The sequence below is a fragment of the Pelmatolapia mariae genome, linkage group LG15, assembly GCF_036321145.2.
Source record: "Pelmatolapia mariae isolate MD_Pm_ZW linkage group LG15, Pm_UMD_F_2, whole genome shotgun sequence".
NCBI lineage: Eukaryota > Metazoa > Chordata > Actinopteri > Cichliformes > Cichlidae > Pelmatolapia > Pelmatolapia mariae.
The window spans coordinates 20041285-20066736 of NC_086240.1; positions in this window are offsets into that span (position 1 = coordinate 20041285).

Sequence of the window (25452 nt, forward strand, 5' to 3'; positions counted from 1 at the left end):
CAGATTCAAGCTCTGAAAGATAAGGAGATTGGAAAGAAAGCGACATGAATTCTGGAGGGAAACTCGAGTTCTCCACCCCGGGTCTGAAGGAAGCTAGCAAGCAGGTGAGATCGTTACCAGAGTGCAGCAGCCCAGGAACAGATTCAAGCCCTGAAACATAAGGAGACTGGAAAGAAAGCGACATGAATTCTGGAGGGAAACTCCAGTTTCCCACGCCGGGTCTGACGGAAGCTAGCAAGGAGGGGAGTGCGCAGCAGCCCAGGAACAGATTCAAGTCCTGAAAGATAAGGAGATTGGAAAGAAAGCGACATGAATTCTGGAGGGAACCTCCAGTTTTCCACGCCGGGTCTGACGGAAGCTAGCAAGGAGGGGAGTGCGCAGCAGCCCAGGAACAGATTCAAGCTCTGAAACATAAGGAGATTGGAAAGAAAGCGACATGAATTCTGGAGGGAACCTCCAGTTTTCCACGCCGGGTCTGACGGAAGCTAGCAAGGAGGGGAGTGCGCAGCAGCCCAGGAACAGATTCAAGTCCTGAAAGATAAGGAGATTGGAAAGAAAGCGACAAGAATTCTGGAGGGAACCTCCAGTTTTCCACACCGGGTGTGAAGGAAGCTAGCAAGGAGGTGAGAGTGCAGCAGCCCAGGAACAGATTCAAGCCCTGAAACATAAAGAGATTGGAAAGAAAGCGACATGAATTCTGGAGGGAACCTCCAGTTTTCCACGCTGGGTCTGACGGAGCTAGCAAGCAGGTGAGATCGTTACCAGAGGGCAGGAGCCCAGGAACAGATTCAAGACCTGAAACATAAGGAGATTGGAAAGAAAGCGACATGAATTCTGGAGGGAACCTCCAGTTTTCCACGCCGGGTCTGACGGAAGCTAGCAAGGAGGGGAGTGCGCAGCAGCCCAGGAACAGATTCAAGTCCTGAAAGATAAGGAGATTGGAAAGAAAGCGACAAGAATTCTGGAGGGAACCTCCAGTTTTCCACACCGGGTGTGAAGGAAGCTAGCAAGGAGGTGAGAGTGCAGCAGCCCAGGAACAGATTCAAGCCCTGAAACATAAAGAGATTGGAAAGAAAGCCACATGAATTCTGGAGGGAACCTCCAGTTTTCCACGCTGGGTCTGACGGAGCTAGCAAGCAGGTGAGATCGTTACCAGAGGGCAGGAGCCCAGGAACAGATTCAAGACCTGAAACATAAGGAGATTGGAAAGAAAGCGACATGAATTCTGGAGGGAACCTCCAGTTTTCCACCCCGGGTCTGGCGGAAGCTAGCAAGCAGGTGAGATAGTTACCAGAGTGCAGCAGCCCAGGAACAGATTCAAGCCCTGAAACATACGGAGATTGGAAAGAAAGCGACATGAATTCTTGAAATTTCTACAAGAAGCTTCACCTCCCACCTCAGAAGCTTCTTCAGCTCCTGGGACTGTCCGCATTTTCCTTTTTTTTATCCCTAAAAAAACAAAAAGAAAAGGAAATTAGGTCAGGGTACTTTAAGTAGTTTTTCACGCTGGCTCTGACGGAAGCTTGCAAGCAGGTGAGATCGTTACCAGAGGGCAGGAGCCCAGCAACAGATTCAAACCCTGAAACATAAGGAGATTGGAAAGAAAGCGACATGAATTCTGGAGGGAACCTCCAGTTTTCCACGCCGGGTCTGACAGAAGCTAGCAAGGAGGGGAGTGCGCAGAAGCCCAGGAACAGATTCAAGCCCTGAAACATAAAGAGATTGGAAAGAAAGCGACATGAATTCTGGAGGGAACCTCCAGTTTTCCACGCTGGGTCTGACGGAAGCTAGCAAGCAGGTGAGATCGTTACCAGAGGGCAGGAGCCCAGGAACAGATTCAAGCCCTGAAACATAAGGAGACTGGAAAGAAAGCAACATGAATTCTGGAGGGAAGCTCCAGTTTTCCACGCCGGGTCTGAAGGAAGCTAGCAAGCAGGTGAGAGTGCAGCAGCCCAGGAACAGATTCAAGCCCTGAAACATACGGAGATTGGAAAGAAAGCGACATGAATTCTGGAGGGAACCTCCAGTTTTCCACCCCGGGTCTGAAGGAAGCTAGCAAGCAGGGGAGTGCGCAGCAGCCCAGGAACAGATTCAAGCCCTGAAGCATAAGGAGATTGGAAAGAAAGAGACATGAATTCTGGAGGGAACCTGGAGTTTTCCACGCCGGGTCTGATGGAAGTTAGCAAGCAGGTGAGATCGTTACCAGAGTGCAGCAGCCCAGGAACAGATTCAAGCCCTGAAACATAAAGAGATTGGAAAGAAAGCGACATGAATTCTGGAGGGAAACTCCAGTTTTCCACGCCGTGTCTGAAGGAAGCTAGCAAGGAGGGGAGTGCGCAGCAGCCCAGGAACAGATTCAAGCTCTGAAACATAAGGAGATTGGAAAGAAAGCGACATGAATTCTGGAGGGAAACTACAGTTCTCCACCCAGGCTCTGAAGGAAGCTAGCAAGGAGGGGAGTGCGCAGCAGCCCAGGAACAGATTCAAGCCCTGAAACATAAGGAGATTGGAAAGAAAGCGACATGAATTCTGGAGGGAACCTCCAGTTTTCCACGCCGGGTCTGAAGGAAGCTAGCAAACAGGGGAGTGCGCAGCAGCCCAGGAACAGATTCAAGCCCTGAAACATAAGGAGATTGGAAAGAAAGTGACATGAATTCTTGAAATTTCTACAAGAAGCTTCACCTCCCACCTCAGAAGCTTCTTCAGCTCCTGGGACTGTCCGCATTTTCCTTTTTTTTGTCCCTAAAAAAACAAAAAGAAAAGGAAATTAGGTCAGGGTACTTTAAGTAGTTTTCCACGCTGGCTCTGACGGAAGCTTGCAAGCAGGTGAGATCGTTACCAGAGGGCAGGAGCCCAGGAACAGATTCAAGCCCTGAAACATAAGGAGATTGGAAAGAAAGCGACATGAATTCTGGAGGGAACCTCCAGTTTTCCACGCCGGGACTGACTGAAGCTAGCAAGCAGGTGAGAGTGCAGCAGCCCAGGAACAGATTCAAGCCCTGAAACATAAGGAGATTGGAAAGAAAGCGACATGAATTCTGGAGGGAACCTCCAGTTTTCCACGCCGGGTCTGACGGAATCTAGCAAGCAGGTGAGATCGTTACCAGAGGGCAGGAGCCCAGGAACAGATTCAAGCCCTGAAACATAAGGAGATTGGAAAGAAAGCGACATGAATTCTGGAGGGAACCTCCAGTTTTCCACGCCGGGACTGACAGAAGCTAGCAAGCAGGTGAGAGTGCAGAAGCCCAGGAACAGATTCAAGCCCTGAAACATAAAGAGATTGGAAAGAAAGCGACATGAATTCTGGAGGGAACCTCCAGTTTTCCACGCCGGGTCTGACGGAAGCTAGCAAGCAGGTGAGATCGCTACCAGAGGGCAGGAGCCCAGGAACAGATTCAAGACCTGAAACATAAGGAGATTGGAAAGAAAGCGACATGAATTCTGGAGGGAACCTCCAGTTTTCCACGCCGGGTCTGACGGAAGCTAGCAAGGAGGGGAGTGCGCAGCAGCCCAGGAACAGATTCAAGTCCTGAAAGATAAGGAGATTGGAAAGAAAGCGACAAGAATTCTGGAGGGAACCTCCAGTTTTCCACACCGGGTGTGAAGGAAGCTAGCAAGGAGGTGAGAGTGCAGCAGCCCAGGAACAGATTCAAGCCCTGAAACATAAAGAGATTGGAAAGAAAGCGACATGAATTCTGGAGGGAACCTCCAGTTTTCCACGCTGGGTCTGACGGAGCTAGCAAGCAGGTGAGATCGTTACCAGAGGGCAGGAGCCCAGGAAGAGATTCAAGACCTGAAACATAAGGAGATTGGAAAGAAAGCGACATGAATTCTGGAGGGAACCCCCAGTTTTCCACCCCGGGTCTGGCGGAAGCTAGCAAGCAGGTGAGAGTGCAGCAGCCCAGGAACAGATTCAAGCCCTGAAACATAAGGAGATTGGAAAGAAAGCGACATGAATTCTGGAGGGAACCACCAGTTTTCCACGCCGGGTCTGAAGGTAACTAGCAAACAGCTGAGAGTGCAGCAGCCCAGGAACGGATTCAAGCCCTGAAACATAAGGAGATTGGAAAGAAAGCAACATGAATTCTGGAGGGAAGCTCCAGTTTTCCACGTAGTCTCTGACGGAAGCTAGCAAGCAGGTCAGAGTGCAGCAGCCCAGGAACAGATTCAAGCCCTGAAACATACGGAGATTGGAAAGAAAGCGACATGAATTCTGAAGGGAACCTCCAGTTTTCCACCCCGGGTCTGAAGGAAGCTAGCAAGGAGGGGAGTGCGCAGCAGCCCAGGAACAGATTCAAGCCCTGAAACATAAGGAGATTGGAAAGAAAGAGACATGAATTCTGGAGGGAACCTGGAGTTTTCCACGCCGGGTCTGATGGAAGCTAGCAAGCAGGTGAGATCGTTACCAGAGTGCAGCAACCCAGGAAAAGATTCAAGCCCTGAAACATAAAGAGATTGGAAAGAAAGCGACATGAATTCTGGAGGGAAACTCCAGTTTTCCACGCCGGGTCTGAAGGAAGCTAGCAAGCAGGGGAGTGCGCAGCAGCCCAGGAACAGATTCAAGCTCTGAAACATAAGGAGATTGGAAAGAAAGCGACATGAATTCTGGAGGGAACCTCCAGTTTTCCACGCCGGGTCTGACGGAAGCTAGCAAGGAGGGGAGTGCGCAGCAGCCCAGGAACAGATTCAAGTCCTGAAAGATAAGGAGATTGGAAAGAAAGCGACAAGAATTCTGGAGGGAACCTCCAGTTTTCCACACCGGGTGTGAAGGAAGCTAGCAAGGAGGTGAGAGTGCAGCAGCCCAGGAACAGATTCAAGCCCTGAAACATAAAGAGATTGGAAAGAAAGCGACATGAATTCTGGAGGGAACCTCCAGTTTTCCACGCTGGCTCTGACGGAGCTAGCAAGCAGGTGAGATCGTTACCAGAGGGCAGGAGCCCAGGAACAGATTCAAGACCTGAAACATAAGGAGATTGGAAAGAAAGCGACATGAATTCTGGAGGGAACCTCCAGTTTTCCACGCCGGGTCTGACGGAAGCTAGCAAGGAGGGGAGTGCGCAGCAGCCCAGGAACAGATTCAAGTCCTGAAAGATAAGGAGATTGGAAAGAAAGCGACAAGAATTCTGGAGGGAACCTCCAGTTTTCCACACCGGGTGTGAAGGAAGCTAGCAAGGAGGTGAGAGTGCAGCAGCCCAGGAACAGATTCAAGCCCTGAAACATAAAGAGATTGGAAAGAAAGCGACATGAATTCTGGAGGGAACCTCCAGTTTTCCACGCTGGGTCTGACGGAGCTAGCAAGCAGGTGAGATCGTTACCAGAGGGCAGGAGCCCAGGAACAGATTCAAGACCTGAAACATAAGGAGATTGGAAAGAAAGCGACATGAATTCTGGAGGGAACCTCCAGTTTTCCACCCCGGGTCTGGCGGAAGCTAGCAAGCAGGTGAGATAGTTACCAGAGTGCAGCAGCCCAGGAACAGATTCAAGCCCTGAAACATACGGAGATTGGAAAGAAAGCGACATGAATTCTTGAAATTTCTACAAGAAGCTTCACCTCCCACCTCAGAAGCTTCTTCAGCTCCTGGGACTGTCCGCATTTTCCTTTTTTTTATCCCTAAAAAAACAAAAAGAAAAGGAAATTAGGTCAGGGTACTTTAAGTAGTTTTTCACGCTGGCTCTGACGGAAGCTTGCAAGCAGGTGAGATCGTTACCAGAGGGCAGGAGCCCAGCAACAGATTCAAACCCTGAAACATAAGGAGATTGGAAAGAAAGCGACATGAATTCTGGAGGGAACCTCCAGTTTTCCACGCCGGGTCTGAAGGTAACTAGCAAACAGGTGAGAGTGCAGCAGCCCAGGAACGGATTCAAGCCCTGAAACATAAGGAGATTGGAAAGAAAGCGACATGAATTCTTGAAATTTCTACAAGAAGCTTCACCTCCCACCTCAGAAGCTTCTTCAGCTCCTGGGACTGTCCGCATTTTCCTTTTTTTTGTCCCTAAAAAAACAAAAAGAAAAGGAAATTAGGTCAGGGTACTTTAAGTAGTTTTCCACACTGGGTCTGACGGAAACTTGCAAGCAGGTGAGATCGTTACCAGAGGGCAGGAGCCCAGGAACAGATTCAAGCCCTGAAACATAAGGAGATTGGAAAGAAAGCGACATGAATTCTGGAGGGAACCTCCAGTTTTCCACGCCGGGTCTGACAGAAGCTAGCAAGGAGAGGAGTGCGCAGAAGCCCAGGAACAGATTCAAGCCCTGAAACATAAAGAGATTGGAAAGAAAGCGACATGAATTCTGGAGGGAACCTCCAGTTTTCCACGCTGGGTCTGACGGAAGCTAGCAAGCAGGTGAGATCGTTACCAGAGGGCAGGAGCCCAGGAACAGATTCAAGCCCTGAAACATAAGGAGACTGGAAAGAAAGCAACATGAATTCTGGAGGGAAGCTCCAGTTTTCCACGCAGTCTCTGACGGAAGCTAGCAAGCAGGTGAGAGTGCAGCAGCCCAGGAACAGATTCAAGCCCTGAAACATACGGAGATTGGAAAGAAAGCGACATGAATTCTGGAGGGAACCTCCAGTTTTCCACCCCGGGTCTGAAGGAAGCTAGCAAGGAGGGGAGTGCGCAGCAGCCCAGGAACAGATTCAAGCCCTGAAGCATAAGGAGATTGGAAAGAAAGAGACATGAATTCTGGAGGGAACCTGGAGTTTTCCACGCCGGGTCTGATGCAAGTTAGCAAGCAGGTGAGATCGTTACCAGAGTGCAGCAGCCCAGGAACAGATTCAAGCCCTGAAACATAAAGAGACTGGAAAGAAAGCGATATGAATTCTGGAGGGAAACTCCAGTTTTCCACGCCGGGTCTGAAGGAAGCTAGCAAGCAGGGGAGTGCGCAGCAGCCCAGGAACAGATTCAAGCTCTGAAACATAAGGAGATTGGAAAAAAAGTGACATGAATTCTGGAGGGAACCTGGAGTTTTCCACGCCGGGTCTGACGGAAGCTAGCAAGCAGGTGAGATCGTTACCAGAGGGCAGCAGCCCAGGAAGAGATTCAAGCCCTGAAACATAAGGAGATTGGAAAGAAAGCGACATGAATTCTGGAGGGAAACTCCAGTTTTCCACGCCGTGTCTGAAGGAAGCTAGCAAGGAGGGGAGTGCGCAGCAGCCCAGGAACAGATTCAAGCTCTGAAACATAAGGAGATTGGAAAGAAAGCGACATGAATTCTGGAGGGAAACTACAGTTCTCCACCCAGGCTCTGAAAGAAGCTAGCAAGGAGGGGAGTGCGCAGCAGCCCAGGAACAGATTCAAGCCCTGAAACATAAGGAGATTGGAAAGAAAGCGACATGAATTCTGGAGGGAACCTCCAGTTTTCCACGCCGGGTCTGAAGGAAGCTAGCAAGCAGGGGAGTGCGCAGCAGCCCAGGAACAGATTCAAGCCCTGAAACATAAGGAGATTGGAAAGAAAGTGACATGAATTCTTGAAATTTCTACAAGAAGCTTCACCTCCCACCTCAGAAGCTTCTTCAGCTCCTGGGACTGTCCGCATTTTCCTTTTTTTTGTCCCTAAAAAAACAAAAAGAAAAGGAAATTAGGTCAGGGTACTTTAAGTAGTTTTCCACGCTGGCTCTGACGGAAGCTTGCAAGCAGGTGAGATCGTTACCAGAGGGCAGGAGCCCAGGAACAGATTCAAGCCCTGAAACATACGGAGATTGGAAAGAAAGCGACATGAATTCTGGAGGGAACCTCCAGTTTTCCACCCCGGGTCTGAAGGAAGCTAGCAAGCAGGTGAGATCGTTACCAGAGTGCAGCAACCCAGGAAAAGATTCAAGCCCTGAAACATAAAGAGATTGGAAAGAAAGCGACATGAATTCTGGAGGGAAACTCCAGTTTTCCACGCCGGGTCTGAAGGAAGCTAGCAAGCAGGCGAGTGCGCAGCAGCCCAGGAACAGATTCAAGCTCTGAAAGATAAGGAGATTGGAAAGAAAGCGACATGAATTCTGGAGGGAAACTCGAGTTCTCCACCCCGGGTCTGAAGGAAGCTAGCAAGGAGGGGAGTGCGCAGCAGCCCAGGAACAGATTCAAGCCCTGAAACATAAAGAGATTGGAAAGAAAGCAACATGAATTCTGGAGGGAACCTCCAGTTTTCCACCCCGGGTCTGGCGGAAGCTAGCAAGCAGGTGAGATCGTTACCAGAGTGCAGCAGCCCAGGAACAGATTCAAGCCCTGAAACATAAGGAGACTGGAAAGAAAGCGACATGAATTCTGGAGGGAAACTCCAGTTTCCCACGTCGGGTCTGAAGGAAGCTAGCAAGCAGGGGAGTACGCAGCAGCCCAGGAACAGATTCAAGCTCTGAAACATAAGGAGATTGGAAAGAAAGCGACATGAATTCTGGAGGGAACCTCCAGTTTTCCACGCCGGGTCTGACGGAAGCTAGCAAGGAGGGGAGTGCGCAGCAGCCCAGGAACAGATTCAAGTCCTGAAAGATAAGGAGATTGGAAAGAAAGCGACAAGAATTCTGGAGGGAACCTCCAGTTTTCCACACCGGGTGTGAAGGAAGCTAGCAAGGAGGTGAGAGTGCAGCAGCCCAGGAACAGATTCAAGCTCTGAAACATAAGGAGATTGGAAAGAAAGCGACATGAATTCTGGAGGGAACCTCCAGTTTTCCACGCCGGGTCTGAAGGAAGCTAGCAAGCAGGGGAGTGCGCAGCAGCCCAGGAACAGATTCAAGCCCTGAAACATAAGGAGATTGGAAAGAAAGTGACATGAATTCTTGAAATTTCTACAAGAAGCTTCACCTCCCACCTCAGAAGCTTCTTCAGCTCCTGGGACTGTCCGCATTTTCCTTTTTTTTGTCCCTAAAAAAACAAAAAGAAAAGGAAATTAGGTCAGGGTACTTTAAGTAGTTTTCCACGCTGGCTCTGACGGAAGCTTGCAAGCAGGTGAGATCGTTACCAGAGGGCAGGAGCCCAGGAACAGATTCAAGCCCTGAAACATACGGAGATTGGAAAGAAAGCGACATGAATTCTGGAGGGAACCTCCAGTTTTCCACCCCGGGTCTGAAGGAAGCTAGCAAGGAGGGGAGTGCGCAGCAGCCCAGGAACAGATTCAAGCCCTGAAACATAAGGAGATTGGAAAGAAAGAGACATGAATTCTGGAGGGAACCTGGAGTTTTCCACGCCGGGTCTGATGGAAGCTAGCAAGCAGGTGAGATCGTTACCAGAGTGCAGCAACCCAGGAAAAGATTCAAGCCCTGAAACATAAAGAGATTGGAAAGAAAGCGACATGAATTCTGGAGGGAAACTCCAGTTTTCCACGCCGGGTCTGAAGGAAGCTAGCAAGCAGGCGAGTGCGCAGCAGCCCAGGAACAGATTCAAGCTCTGAAAGATAAGGAGATTGGAAAGAAAGCGACATGAATTCTGGAGGGAAACTCGAGTTCTCCACCCCGGGTCTGAAGGAAGCTAGCAAGGAGGGGAGTGCGCAGCAGCCCAGGAACAGATTCAAGCCCTGAAACATAAAGAGATTGGAAAGAAAGCAACATGAATTCTGGAGGGAACCTCCAGTTTTCCACCCCGGGTCTGGCGGAAGCTAGCAAGCAGGTGAGATCGTTACCAGAGTGCAGCAGCCCAGGAACAGATTCAAGCCCTGAAACATAAGGAGACTGGAAAGAAAGCGACATGAATTCTGGAGGGAAACTCCAGTTTCCCACGCCGGGTCTGACGGAAGCTAGCAAGGAGGGGAGTGCGCAGCAGCCCAGGAACAGATTCAAGTCCTGAAAGATAAGGAGATTGGAAAGAAAGCGACATGAATTCTGGAGGGAACCTCCAGTTTTCCACGCCGGGTCTGACGGAAGCTAGCAAGGAGGGGAGTGCGCAGCAGCCCAGGAACAGATTCAAGCTCTGAAACATAAGGAGATTGGAAAGAAAGCGACATGAATTCTGGAGGGAACCTCCAGTTTTCCACGCCGGGTCTGACGGAAGCTAGCAAGGAGGGGAGTGCGCAGCAGCCCAGGAACAGATTCAAGTCCTGAAAGATAAGGAGATTGGAAAGAAAGCGACAAGAATTCTGGAGGGAACCTCCAGTTTTCCACACCGGGTGTGAAGGAAGCTAGCAAGGAGGTGAGAGTGCAGCAGCCCAGGAACAGATTCAAGCCCTGAAACATAAAGAGATTGGAAAGAAAGCCACATGAATTCTGGAGGGAACCTCCAGTTTTCCACGCTGGGTCTGACGGAGCTAGCAAGCAGGTGAGATCGTTACCAGAGGGCAGGAGCCCAGGAACAGATTCAAGACCTGAAACATAAGGAGATTGGAAAGAAAGCGACATGAATTCTGGAGGGAACCTCCAGTTTTCCACCCCGGGTTTGGCGGAAGCTAGCAAGCAGGTGAGATAGTTACCAGAGTGCAGCAGCCCAGGAACAGATTCAAGCCCTGAAACATACGGAGATTGGAAAGAAAGCGACATGAATTCTTGAAATTTCTACAAGAAGCTTCACCTCCCACCTCAGAAGCTTCTTCAGCTCCTGGGACTGTCCGCATTTTCCTTTTTTTTATCCCTAAAAAAACAAAAAGAAAAGGAAATTAGGTCAGGGTACTTTAAGTAGTTTTTCACGCTGGCTCTGACGGAAGCTTGCAAGCAGGTGAGATCGTTACCAGAGGGCAGGAGCCCAGCAACAGATTCAAACCCTGAAACATAAGGAGATTGGAAAGAAAGCGACATGAATTCTGGAGGGAACCTCCAGTTTTCCACGCCGGGTCTGAAGGTAACTAGCAAACAGGTGAGAGTGCAGCAGCCCAGGAACGGATTCAAGCCCTGAAACATAAGGAGATTGGAAAGAAAGCGACATGAATTCTTGAAATTTCTACAAGAAGCTTCACCTCCCACCTCAGAAGCTTCTTCAGCTCCTGGGACTGTCCGCATTTTCCTTTTTTTTGTCCCTAAAAAAACAAAAAGAAAAGGAAATTAGGTCAGGGTACTTTAAGTAGTTTTCCACGCTGGGTCTGACGGAAACTTGCAAGCAGGTGAGATCGTTACCAGAGGGCAGGAGCCCAGGAACAGATTCAAGCCCTGAAACATAAGGAGATTGGAAAGAAAGCGACATGAATTCTGGAGGGAACCTCCAGTTTTCCACGCCGGGTCTGACAGAAGCTAGCAAGGAGGGGAGTGCGCAGAAGCCCAGGAACAGATTCAAGCCCTGAAACATAAAGAGATTGGAAAGAAAGCGACATGAATTCTGGAGGGAACCTCCAGTTTTCCACGCCGGGACTGACAGAAGCTAGCAAGCAGGTGAGAGTGCAGAAGCCCAGGAACAGATTCAAGCCCTGAAACATAAAGAGATTGGAAAGAAAGCGACATGAATTCTGGAGGGAACCTCCAGTTTTCCACGCCGGGTCTGACGGAAGCTAGCAAGCAGGTGAGATCGCTACCAGAGGGCAGGAGCCCAGGAACAGATTCAAGACCTGAAACATAAGGAGATTGGAAAGAAAGCGACATGAATTCTGGAGGGAACCTCCAGTTTTCCACGCCGGGTCTGACGGAAGCTAGCAAGGAGGGGAGTGCGCAGCAGCCCAGGAACAGATTCAAGTCCTGAAAGATAAGGAGATTGGAAAGAAAGCGACAAGAATTCTGGAGGGAACCTCCAGTTTTCCACACCGGGTGTGAAGGAAGCTAGCAAGGAGGTGAGAGTGCAGCAGCCCAGGAACAGATTCAAGCCCTGAAACATAAAGAGATTGGAAAGAAAGCGACATGAATTCTGGAGGGAACCTCCAGTTTTCCACGCTGGGTCTGACGGAGCTAGCAAGCAGGTGAGATCGTTACCAGAGGGCAGGAGCCCAGGAAGAGATTCAAGACCTGAAACATAAGGAGATTGGAAAGAAAGCGACATGAATTCTGGAGGGAACCCCCAGTTTTCCACCCCGGGTCTGGCGGAAGCTAGCAAGCAGGTGAGAGTGCAGCAGCCCAGGAACAGATTCAAGCCCTGAAACATAAGGAGATTGGAAAGAAAGCGACATGAATTCTGGAGGGAACCACCAGTTTTCCACGCCGGGTCTGAAGGTAACTAGCAAACAGCTGAGAGTGCAGCAGCCCAGGAACGGATTCAAGCCCTGAAACATAAGGAGATTGGAAAGAAAGCAACATGAATTCTGGAGGGAAGCTCCAGTTTTCCACGTAGTCTCTGACGGAAGCTAGCAAGCAGGTCAGAGTGCAGCAGCCCAGGAACAGATTCAAGCCCTGAAACATACGGAGATTGGAAAGAAAGCGACATGAATTCTGAAGGGAACCTCCAGTTTTCCACCCCGGGTCTGAAGGAAGCTAGCAAGGAGGGGAGTGCGCAGCAGCCCAGGAACAGATTCAAGCCCTGAAACATAAGGAGATTGGAAAGAAAGAGACATGAATTCTGGAGGGAACCTGGAGTTTTCCACGCCGGGTCTGATGGAAGCTAGCAAGCAGGTGAGATCGTTACCAGAGTGCAGCAACCCAGGAAAAGATTCAAGCCCTGAAACATAAAGAGATTGGAAAGAAAGCGACATGAATTCTGGAGGGAAACTCCAGTTTTCCACGCCGGGTCTGAAGGAAGCTAGCAAGCAGGGGAGTGCGCAGCAGCCCAGGAACAGATTCAAGCTCTGAAACATAAGGAGATTGGAAAGAAAGCGACATGAATTCTGGAGGGAACCTCCAGTTTTCCACGCCGGGTCTGACGGAAGCTAGCAAGGAGGGGAGTGCGCAGCAGCCCAGGAACAGATTCAAGTCCTGAAAGATAAGGAGATTGGAAAGAAAGCGACAAGAATTCTGGAGGGAACCTCCAGTTTTCCACACCGGGTGTGAAGGAAGCTAGCAAGGAGGTGAGAGTGCAGCAGCCCAGGAACAGATTCAAGCCCTGAAACATAAAGAGATTGGAAAGAAAGCGACATGAATTCTGGAGGGAACCTCCAGTTTTCCACGCTGGCTCTGACGGAGCTAGCAAGCAGGTGAGATCGTTACCAGAGGGCAGGAGCCCAGGAACAGATTCAAGACCTGAAACATAAGGAGATTGGAAAGAAAGCGACATGAATTCTGGAGGGAACCTCCAGTTTTCCACGCCGGGTCTGACGGAAGCTAGCAAGGAGGGGAGTGCGCAGCAGCCCAGGAACAGATTCAAGTCCTGAAAGATAAGGAGATTGGAAAGAAAGCGACAAGAATTCTGGAGGGAACCTCCAGTTTTCCACACCGGGTGTGAAGGAAGCTAGCAAGGAGGTGAGAGTGCAGCAGCCCAGGAACAGATTCAAGCCCTGAAACATAAAGAGATTGGAAAGAAAGCGACATGAATTCTGGAGGGAACCTCCAGTTTTCCACGCTGGGTCTGACGGAGCTAGCAAGCAGGTGAGATCGTTACCAGAGGGCAGGAGCCCAGGAACAGATTCAAGACCTGAAACATAAGGAGATTGGAAAGAAAGCGACATGAATTCTGGAGGGAACCTCCAGTTTTCCACCCCGGGTCTGGCGGAAGCTAGCAAGCAGGTGAGATAGTTACCAGAGTGCAGCAGCCCAGGAACAGATTCAAGCCCTGAAACATACGGAGATTGGAAAGAAAGCGACATGAATTCTGGAGGGAACCTCCAGTTTTCCACGCCGGGTCTGAAGGTAACTAGCAAACAGGTGAGAGTGCAGCAGCCCAGGAACGGATTCAAGCCCTGAAACATAAGGAGATTGGAAAGAAAGCGACATGAATTCTTGAAATTTCTACAAGAAGCTTCACCTCCCACCTCAGAAGCTTCTTCAGCTCCTGGGACTGTCCGCATTTTCCTTTTTTTTGTCCCTAAAAAAACAAAAAGAAAAGGAAATTAGGTCAGGGTACTTTAAGTAGTTTTCCACACTGGGTCTGACGGAAACTTGCAAGCAGGTGAGATCGTTACCAGAGGGCAGGAGCCCAGGAACAGATTCAAGCCCTGAAACATAAGGAGATTGGAAAGAAAGCGACATGAATTCTGGAGGGAACCTCCAGTTTTCCACGCCGGGTCTGACAGAAGCTAGCAAGGAGAGGAGTGCGCAGAAGCCCAGGAACAGATTCAAGCCCTGAAACATAAAGAGATTGGAAAGAAAGCGACATGAATTCTGGAGGGAACCTCCAGTTTTCCACGCTGGGTCTGACGGAAGCTAGCAAGCAGGTGAGATCGTTACCAGAGGGCAGGAGCCCAGGAACAGATTCAAGCCCTGAAACATAAGGAGACTGGAAAGAAAGCAACATGAATTCTGGAGGGAAGCTCCAGTTTTCCACGCAGTCTCTGACGGAAGCTAGCAAGCAGGTGAGAGTGCAGCAGCCCAGGAACAGATTCAAGCCCTGAAACATACGGAGATTGGAAAGAAAGCGACATGAATTCTGGAGGGAACCTCCAGTTTTCCACCCCGGGTCTGAAGGAAGCTAGCAAGGAGGGGAGTGCGCAGCAGCCCAGGAACAGATTCAAGCCCTGAAGCATAAGGAGATTGGAAAGAAAGAGACATGAATTCTGGAGGGAACCTGGAGTTTTCCACGCCGGGTCTGATGCAAGTTAGCAAGCAGGTGAGATCGTTACCAGAGTGCAGCAGCCCAGGAACAGATTCAAGCCCTGAAACATAAAGAGACTGGAAAGAAAGCGATATGAATTCTGGAGGGAAACTCCAGTTTTCCACGCCGGGTCTGAAGGAAGCTAGCAAGCAGGGGAGTGCGCAGCAGCCCAGGAACAGATTCAAGCTCTGAAACATAAGGAGATTGGAAAAAAAGTGACATGAATTCTGGAGGGAACCTGGAGTTTTCCACGCCGGGTCTGACGGAAGCTAGCAAGCAGGTGAGATCGTTACCAGAGGGCAGCAGCCCAGGAAGAGATTCAAGCCCTGAAACATAAGGAGATTGGAAAGAAAGCGACATGAATTCTGGAGGGAAACTCCAGTTTTCCACGCCGTGTCTGAAGGAAGCTAGCAAGGAGGGGAGTGCGCAGCAGCCCAGGAACAGATTCAAGCTCTGAAACATAAGGAGATTGGAAAGAAAGCGACATGAATTCTGGAGGGAAACTACAGTTCTCCACCCAGGCTCTGAAAGAAGCTAGCAAGGAGGGGAGTGCGCAGCAGCCCAGGAACAGATTCAAGCCCTGAAACATAAGGAGATTGGAAAGAAAGCGACATGAATTCTGGAGGGAACCTCCAGTTTTCCACGCCGGGTCTGAAGGAAGCTAGCAAGCAGGGGAGTGCGCAGCAGCCCAGGAACAGATTCAAGCCCTGAAACATAAGGAGATTGGAAAGAAAGTGACATGAATTCTTGAAATTTCTACAAGAAGCTTCACCTCCCACCTCAGAAGCTTCTTCAGCTCCTGGGACTGTCCGCATTTTCCTTTTTTTTGTCCCTAAAAAAACAAAAAGAAAAGGAAATTAGGTCAGGGTACTTTAAGTAGTTTTCCACGCTGGCTCTGACGGAAGCTTGCAAGCAGGTGAGATCGTTACCAGAGGGCAGGAGCCCAGGAACAGATTCAAGCCCTGAAACATACGGAGATTGGAAAGAAAGCGACATGAATTCTGGAGGGAACCTCCAGTTTTCCACCCCGGGTCTGAAGGAAGCTAGCAAGCAGGTGAGATCGTTACCAGAGTGCAGCAACCCAGGAAAAGATTCAAGCCCTGAAACATAAAGAGATTGGAAAGAAAGCGACATGAATTCTGGAGGGAAACTCCAGTTTTCCACGCCGGGTCTGAAGGAAGCTAGCAAGCAGGCGAGTGCGCAGCAGCCCAGGAACAGATTCAAGCTCTGAAAGATAAGGAGATTGGAAAGAAAGCGACATGAATTCTGGAGGGAAACTCGAGTTCTCCACCCCGGGTCTGAAGGAAGCTAGCAAGGAGGGGAGTGCGCAGCAGCCCAGGAACAGATTCAAGCCCTGAAACATAAAGAGATTGGAAAGAAAGCAACATGAATTCTGGAGGGAACCTCCAGTTTTCCACCCCGGGTCTGGCGGAAGCTAGCAAGCAGGTGAGATCGTTACCAGAGTGCAGCAGCCCAGGAACAGATTCAAGCCCTGAAACATAAGGAGACTGGAAAGAAAGCGACATGAATTCTGGAGGGAAACTCCAGTTTCCCACGTCGGGTCTGAAGGAAGCTAGCAAGCAGGGGAGTACGCAGCAGCCCAGGAACAGATTCAAGCTCTGAAACATAAGGAGATTGGAAAGAAAGCGACATGAATTCTGGAGGGAACCTCCAGTTTTCCACGCCGGGTCTGACGGAAGCTAGCAAGGAGGGGAGTGCGCAGCAGCCCAGGAACAGATTCAAGTCCTGAAAGATAAGGAGATTGGAAAGAAAGCGACAAGAATTCTGGAGGGAACCTCCAGTTTTCCACACCGGGTGTGAAGGAAGCTAGCAAGGAGGTGAGAGTGCAGCAGCCCAGGAACAGATTCAAGCTCTGAAACATAAGGAGATTGGAAAGAAAGCGACATGAATTCTGGAGGGAACCTCCAGTTTTCCACGCCGGGTCTGAAGGAAGCTAGCAAGCAGGGGAGTGCGCAGCAGCCCAGGAACAGATTCAAGCCCTGAAACATAAGGAGATTGGAAAGAAAGTGACATGAATTCTTGAAATTTCTACAAGAAGCTTCACCTCCCACCTCAGAAGCTTCTTCAGCTCCTGGGACTGTCCGCATTTTCCTTTTTTTTGTCCCTAAAAAAACAAAAAGAAAAGGAAATTAGGTCAGGGTACTTTAAGTAGTTTTCCACGCTGGCTCTGACGGAAGCTTGCAAGCAGGTGAGATCGTTACCAGAGGGCAGGAGCCCAGGAACAGATTCAAGCCCTGAAACATACGGAGATTGGAAAGAAAGCGACATGAATTCTGGAGGGAACCTCCAGTTTTCCACCCCGGGTCTGAAGGAAGCTAGCAAGGAGGGGAGTGCGCAGCAGCCCAGGAACAGATTCAAGCCCTGAAACATAAGGAGATTGGAAAGAAAGAGACATGAATTCTGGAGGGAACCTGGAGTTTTCCACGCCGGGTCTGATGGAAGCTAGCAAGCAGGTGAGATCGTTACCAGAGTGCAGCAACCCAGGAAAAGATTCAAGCCCTGAAACATAAAGAGATTGGAAAGAAAGCGACATGAATTCTGGAGGGAAACTCCAGTTTTCCACGCCGGGTCTGAAGGAAGCTAGCAAGCAGGCGAGTGCGCAGCAGCCCAGGAACAGATTCAAGCTCTGAAAGATAAGGAGATTGGAAAGAAAGCGACATGAATTCTGGAGGGAAACTCGAGTTCTCCACCCCGGGTCTGAAGGAAGCTAGCAAGGAGGGGAGTGCGCAGCAGCCCAGGAACAGATTCAAGCCCTGAAACATAAAGAGATTGGAAAGAAAGCAACATGAATTCTGGAGGGAACCTCCAGTTTTCCACCCCGGGTCTGGCGGAAGCTAGCAAGCAGGTGAGATCGTTACCAGAGTGCAGCAGCCCAGGAACAGATTCAAGCCCTGAAACATAAGGAGACTGGAAAGAAAGCGACATGAATTCTGGAGGGAAACTCCAGTTTCCCACGCCGGGTCTGACGGAAGCTAGCAAGGAGGGGAGTGCGCAGCAGCCCAGGAACAGATTCAAGTCCTGAAAGATAAGGAGATTGGAAAGAAAGCGACATGAATTCTGGAGGGAACCTCCAGTTTTCCACGCCGGGTCTGACGGAAGCTAGCAAGGAGGGGAGTGCGCAGCAGCCCAGGAACAGATTCAAGCTCTGAAACATAAGGAGATTGGAAAGAAAGCGACATGAATTCTGGAGGGAACCTCCAGTTTTCCACGCCGGGTCTGACGGAAGCTAGCAAGGAGGGGAGTGCGCAGCAGCCCAGGAACAGATTCAAGTCCTGAAAGATAAGGAGATTGGAAAGAAAGCGACAAGAATTCTGGAGGGAACCTCCAGTTTTCCACACCGGGTGTGAAGGAAGCTAGCAAGGAGGTGAGAGTGCAGCAGCCCAGGAACAGATTCAAGCCCTGAAACATAAAGAGATTGGAAAGAAAGCCACATGAATTCTGGAGGGAACCTCCAGTTTTCCACGCTGGGTCTGACGGAGCTAGCAAGCAGGTGAGATCGTTACCAGAGGGCAGGAGCCCAGGAACAGATTCAAGACCTGAAACATAAGGAGATTGGAAAGAAAGCGACATGAATTCTGGAGGGAACCTCCAGTTTTCCACCCCGGGTTTGGCGGAAGCTAGCAAGCAGGTGAGATAGTTACCAGAGTGCAGCAGCCCAGGAACAGATTCAAGCCCTGAAACATACGGAGATTGGAAAGAAAGCGACATGAATTCTTGAAATTTCTACAAGAAGCTTCACCTCCCACCTCAGAAGCTTCTTCAGCTCCTGGGACTGTCCGCATTTTCCTTTTTTTTATCCCTAAAAAAACAAAAAGAAAAGGAAATTAGGTCAGGGTACTTTAAGTAGTTTTTCACGCTGGCTCTGACGGAAGCTTGCAAGCAGGTGAGATCGTTACCAGAGGGCAGGAGCCCAGCAACAGATTCAAACCCTGAAACATAAGGAGATTGGAAAGAAAGCGACATGAATTCTGGAGGGAACCTCCAGTTTTCCACGCCGGGTCTGAAGGTAACTAGCAAACAGGTGAGAGTGCAGCAGCCCAGGAACGGATTCAAGCCCTGAAACATAAGGAGATTGGAAAGAAAGCGACATGAATTCTTGAAATTTCTACAAGAAGCTTCACCTCCCACCTCAGAAGCTTCTTCAGCTCCTGGGACTGTCCGCATTTTCCTTTTTTTTGTCCCTAAAAAAACAAAAAGAAAAGGAAATTAGGTCAGGGTACTTTAAGTAGTTTTCCACGCTGGGTCTGACGGAAACTTGCAAGCAGGTGAGATCGTTACCAGAGGGCAGGAGCCCAGGAACAGATTCAAGCCCTGAAACATAAGGAGATTGGAAAGAAAGCGACATGAATTCTGGAGGGAACCTCCAGTTTTCCACGCCGGGTCTGACAGAAGCTAGCAAGGAGGGGAGTGCGCAGAAGCCCAGGAACAGATTCAAGCCCTGAAACATAAAGAGATTGGAAAGAAAGCGACATGAATTCTGGAGGGAACCTCCAGTTTTCCACGCTGGGTCTGACGGAAGCTAGCAAGCAGGTGAGATCGTTACCAGAGGGCAGGAGCCCAGGAACAGATTCAAGCCCTGAAACATAAGGAGACTGGAAAGAAAGCAACATGAATTCTGGAGGGAAGCTCCAGTTTTCCACGCAGTCTCTGACGGAAGCTAGCAAGCAGGTGAGAGTGCAGCAGCCCAGGAACAGATTCAAGCCCTGAAACATACGGAGATTGGAAAGAAAGCGACATGAATTCTGGAGGGAACCTCCAGTTTTCCACCCCGGGTCTGAAGGAAGCTAGCAAGGAGGGGAGTGCGCAGCAGCCCAGGAACAGATTCAAGCCCTGAAGCATAAGGAGATTGGAAAGAAAGAGACATGAATTCTGGAGGGAACCTGGAGTTTTCCACGCCGGGTCTGATGGAAGTTAGCAAGCAGGTGAGATCGTTACCAGAGTGCAGCAGCCCAGGAACAGATTCAAGCCCTGAAACATAAAGAGATTGGAAAGAAAGCGATATGAATTCTGGAGGGAAACTCCAGTTTTCCACGCCGGGTCTGAAGGAAGCTAGCAAGCAGGGGAGTGCGCAGCAGCCCAGGAACAGATTCAAGCTCTGAAACATAAGGAGATTGGAAAAAAAGTGACATGAATTCTGGAGGGAACCTGGAGTTTTCCACGCCGGGTCTGACGGAAGCTAGCAAGCAGGTGAGATCGTTACCAGAGGGCAGCAGCCCAGGAAGAGATTCAAGCTCTGAAACATAAGGAGATTGGAAAGAAAGCGACATGAATTCTGGAGGGAAACTACAGTTCTCCACCCAGGCTCTGAAGGAAGCTAGCAAGGAGGGGAGTGCGCAGCAGCCCAGGAACAGATTCAAGCCCTGAAACATAAGGAGATTGGAAAGAAAGCGACATGAATTCTGGAGGGAACCTCCAGTTTTCCACGCCGGGTCTGAAGGAAGCTAGCAAGCAGGGGAGTGCGCAGCAGCCCAGGAACAGATTCAAGCCCTGAAACATAAGGAGATTGGAAAGAAAGTGACATGAATTCTTGAAATTTCTACAAGAAGCTTCACCTCCCACCTCAGAAGCTTCTTCAGCTCCTGGGACTGTCCGCATTTTCCTTTTTTTTGTCCCTAAAAAAACAAAAAGAAAAGGAAATTAGGTCAGGGTACTTTAAGTAGTTTTCCACGCTGGCTCTGACGGAAGCTTGCAAGCAGGTGAGATCGTTACCAGAGGGCAGGAGCCCAGGAACAGATTCAAGCCCTGAAACATAAGGAGATTGGAAAGAAAGCGACATGAATTCTGGAGGGAACCTCCAGTTTTCCACGCCAGGACTGACAGAAGCTAGCAAGCAGGTGAGAGTGCAGCAGCCCAGGAACAGATTCAAGCCCTGAAACATAAGGAGATTGGAAAGAAAGCGACATGAATTCTGGAGGGAACCTCCAGTTTTCCACGCCGGGTCTGACGGAATCTAGCAAGCAGGTGAGATCGTTACCAGAGGGCAGGAGCCCAGGAACAGATTCAAGCCCTGAAACATAAGGAGATTGGAAAGAAAGCGACATGAATTCTGGAGGGAACCTCCAGTTTTCCACCCCAGGTCTGAAGGAAGCTAGCAAGGAGGGGAGTGCGCAGCAGCCCAGGAACAGATTCAAGCCCTGAAACATAAGGAGATTGGAAAGAAAGCGACAAGAATTCTGGAGGGAACCTCCAGTTTTCCACGCCGGGACTGACAGAAGCTAGCAAGCAGGTGAGAGTGCAGCAGACCAGGAACAGATTCAAGCCCTGAAACATAAGGAGATTGGAAAGAAAGCAACATGAATTCTGGAGGGAACCTCCAATTTTCCACGCCGGGTCTGACGGAAGCTAGCAAGCAGGTGAGATCGTTACCAGAAGGCAGGAGCCCAGGAACAGATTCAAGACCTGAAACATAAGGAGATTGGAAAGAAAGCGACATGAATTCTGGAGGGAACCTCCAGTTTTCAACCCCGGGTCTGAAGGAAGCTAGCAAGGAGGGGAGTGCGCAACAGCGCAGGAACAGATTCACGCCTTGAAACATAAGGAGATTGGAAAGAAAGCGACATGAATTCTGGAGGGAACCTCCAGTTTTCCACCCCGGGTCTGAAGGAAGCTAGCAAGGAGGGGAGTGCGCAGCAGCCCAGGAACGGATTCAAGCCCTGAAACATAAGGAGATTGGAAAGAAAGCGACATGAATTCTTGAAATTTCTACAAGAAGCTTCACCTCCCACCTCAGAAGCTTCTTCAGCTCCTGGGACTGTCCGCATTTTCCTTTTTGTTGTCCCTAAAAAACAAAAAGAAAAGGAAATTAGGTCAGGGTACTTTAAGGAGTTTTCCACGCTGGCTCTGACGGAAGCTTGCAAGCAGGTGAGATCGTTACCAGAGGGCAAGAGCCCAGGAACAGATTCAAGCCCTGAAACATAAGGAGACTGGAAAGAAAGCGACATGAATTCTGGAGGGAACCTCCAGTTTTCCACGCCGGGTCTCACAGAAGCTAGCAAGGAGGGGAGTGCACAGAAGCCCAGGAACAGATTCAAGCCCTGAAACATAAAGAGATTGGAAATTAAGCGACATGAATTCTGGAGGGAACCTCCTGTTTTCCACGCTGGGTCTGACGGAAGCTAGCAAGCAGGTGAGATCGTTACCAGAGGGCAGGAGCCCAGGAACAGATTCAAGCCCTGAAACATAAGGAGATTGGAAAGAAAGCGACATGAATTCTGGAGGAAACCTTCAGTTTTCCACACCGGGTCTGAAGGAAGCTAGCAAGCAGGTGAGAGTGCAGCAGCCCAGGAACGGATTCAAGTCCTGAAACATAAAGAGATTGGAAAGAAAGCGACATGAATTCTTGAAATTTCTACAAGAAGCTTCACCTCCCACCTCAGAAGCTTCTTCAACTCCTGGGACTGTCCGCATTTTCCTTTTTTTTATCCCTAAAAAAACAAAAAGAAAAGGAAATTAGGTCAGGGTACTTTAAGTAGTTTTTCACGCTGGCTCTGACGGAAGCTTGCAAGCAGGTGAGATCGTTACCAGAGGGCAGGAGCCCAGGAACAGATTCAAACCCTGAAACATAAGGAGATTGGAAAGAAAGCGACATGAATTCTGGAGGAAACCTCCAGTTTTCCACGGCGGGTCTGACGGAAGCTAGCAAGCAGGTGAGAGTGCAGCAGCCCAGGAACAGATTCAAGCCCTGAAACATAAAGAGATTGGAAAAAAAGCGACATGAATTCTGGAGGGAACCTCCAGTTTTACACGCTGGGTCTGACGGAAGCTAGCAAGCAGGTGAGATCATTACCAGTGGGCAGGAGCCCAGGAACAGATTCAAGCCCTGAAACATAAGGAGATTGGAAAGAAAGCGACATGAATTCTGGAGGGAACCTCCAGTTTTCCACGCCGGGTCTGAAGGAAGCTAGCAAGCAGGTGAGATCGTTACCAGAGGGCAGGAGCCCAGGAACAGATTCAAGCCCTGAAACATAAGGAGAATGGAAAGAAAGCGACATGAATTCTGGAGGGAACCTCCAGTTTTCCACGCCGGGTCTGAAGGAAGCTAGTAGGCAGGTGAGAGTGCAGCAGCCCAGGAACGGATTCAAGCCCTGAAACATAAGGAGATTGGAAAGAAAGCGACATGAATTCTTGAAATTTCTACAAGAAGCTTCACCTCCCACCTCAGAAGCTTCTTCAGCTCCTGGGACTGTCCGCATTTTCCTTTTTTTTGTACCTAAAAAAACAAAAAGAAAAGGAAATTAGGTCAGGGTACTTTAAGTAGTTTTCCACGCTGGCTCTGACGGAAGCTTGCAAGCAGGTGAGATCGTTACCAGAGGGCAGGAGCCCAGGAACAGATTCAAACCCTGAAACATAAGGAGATTGGAAAGAAAGCGACATGAATTCTGGAGGAAACCTCCAGTTTTCCACGCCGGGTCTGGAGGAAGCTAGCAAGCAGGTGAGAGTGCAGCAGCCCAGGAACAGATTCGAGCCCTGAAACATAAAGAGATTGGAAAGAAAGCGACATGAATTCTGGAGGGAACCTCCAGTTTTCCACGCCGGGACTGACAGAAGCTAGCAAGCAGGTGAGAGTGCAGCAGCCCAGGAACAGATTCAAGCACTGAAACATAAGGAGATTGGAAAGAAAGCGACATGAATTCTGGAGGGAACCTCCAGTTTTCCACGCCGGGTCTGACGGAATCTAGCAAGCAGGTGAGATCGTTACCAGAGGGCAGGAGCCCAGGAACAGATTCAAGCCCTGAAACATAAGGAGATTGGAAAAAAAGCGACATGAATTCTGGAGGGAACCTCCAGTTTTCCACCCCGGGACTGACAGAAGCTAGCAAGCAGGTGAGACTGCAGCAGCCCAGGAACAGATTCAAGCCCTGAAACATAAAGAGATTGGAAAGAAAGCGACATGAATTCTGGAGGGAACCTCCAGTTTTCCACGCCGGGTCTGACGGAAGCTAGCAAGGAGGGGAGTGCGCAGCAGCCCAGGAACAGATTCAAGCCCTGAAACATAAGGAGATTGGAAAGAAAGTGACATGAATTCTTGAAATTTCTACAAGAAGATTCACCTCCCACGTCAGAAGCTTCTTCAGCTCCTGGGACTGTCCGCAATTTCCTTTTTTTTGTCCCTAAAAAAACAAAAAGAAAAGGAAATTAGGTCAGGGTAAGTAGTTTTCCACGCTGGCCCTGACGGAAGCTTGCAAGCAGGTGAGATCGTTACCAGAGGGCAGCAGCCCAGGAACAGATTCAAGCCCTGAAACATAAGGAGATTGGAAAGAAAGCGACATGAAGGGAACCTCCAGTTTTCCACGCCGGGTCTGAAGGAAGCTAGCAAGGAGGGGAGAGCGCAGCAGCCCAGGAACAGATTCAAGCCCTGAAACATAAGGAGATTGGAAAGAAAGCGACATGAATTCTGGAGGGAACCTCCAGTTTTCCACGCTGGGTCTGACGGAAGCTAGCAAGCAGGTGAGATCGTTACCAGAGGGCAGGAGCCCAGGAACAGATTCAAACCCTGAAACATAAGGAGATTGGAAAGAAAGCAACATGAATTCTGGAGGGAACCTCCAGTTTTCCACGCCGGGTCTGACGGAAGCTAGCAAGGAGGGGAGTGCACAGCAGCCCAGGAACAGATTCAAGCCCTGAAACATAAGGAGACTGGAAAGAAAGCGACAAGAATTCTGGAGGGAACCTCCAGTTTTCCACGCCGGGACTGACAGAAGCTAGCAAGCAGGTGAGAGTGCAGCAGCCCAGGAACAGATTCAAGCCCTGAAACATAAGGAGATTGGAAAGAAAGCGACATGAATTCTGGAGGGAACCTCCAGTTTTCCACGCCGGGTCTGACGGAATCTAGCAAGCAGGTGAGATCGTTACCAGAGGGCAGGAGCCCAGGAACAGATTCAAGCCCTGAAACATAAGGAGATTGGAAAGAAAGCGACATGAATTCTGGAGGGAACCTCCAGTTTTCCACCCCGGGTCTGAAGGAAGCTAGCAAGGAGGGGAGTGCGCAGCAGCCCAGGAACAGATTCAAGCCCTGAAACATAAGGAGATTGGAAAGAAAGCGACATGAATTCTGGAGGGAACCTCCAGTTTTCCACGCCGGGTCTGAAGGTAGCTAGCAAAAACGTGAGAGTGCAGCAGCCCAGGAACGGATTCAAGCCCTGAAACATAAGGAGATTGGAAAGAAAGCGACATGAATTCTTGAAATTTCTACAAGAAGCTTCACCTCCCACCTCAGAAGCTTCTTCAGCTCCTGGGACTGTCTGCACTTTCCTTTTTTTTGTCCCTACAAAAATAAAAAGAAAAGGAAATTAGGTCAGGGTACTTTAAGTAGTTTTCCACGCTGGCTCTGACGGAAGCTTGCAAGCAGGTGAGATCGTTACCAGAGGGCAGGAGCCCAGGAACAGATTCAAGCCCTGAAACATAAGGAGATTGGAAAGAAAGCGACAAGAATTCTGGAGGGAACCTCCAGTTTTCCACGCCGGGACTGACAGAAGCTAGCAAGCAGGTGAGAGTGCAGCAGACCAGGAACAGATTCAAGCCCTGAAACATAAGGAGATTGGAAAGAAAGCAACATGAATTCTGGAGGGAACCTCCAATTTTCCACGCCGGGTCTGACGGAAGCTAGCAAGCAGGTGAGATCGTTACCAGACGGCAGGAGCCCACGAACAGATTCAAGCCCTGAAACATAAGGAGATTGGAAAGAAAGCGACATGAATTCTGGAGGGAACCTCCAGTTTTCCACGCCGGGTCTGACGGAAGCTAGCAAGGAGGGGAGTGCGCAGCAGCCCAGGAACAGATTCAAGCCCTGAAACATAAGGAGATTGGAAAGAAAGCGACAAGAATTCTGGAGGGAACCTCCAGTTTTCCACGCCGGGACTGACAGAAGCTAGCAAGCAGGTGAGAGTGCAGCAGACCAGGAACAGATTCAAGCCCTGAAACATAAGG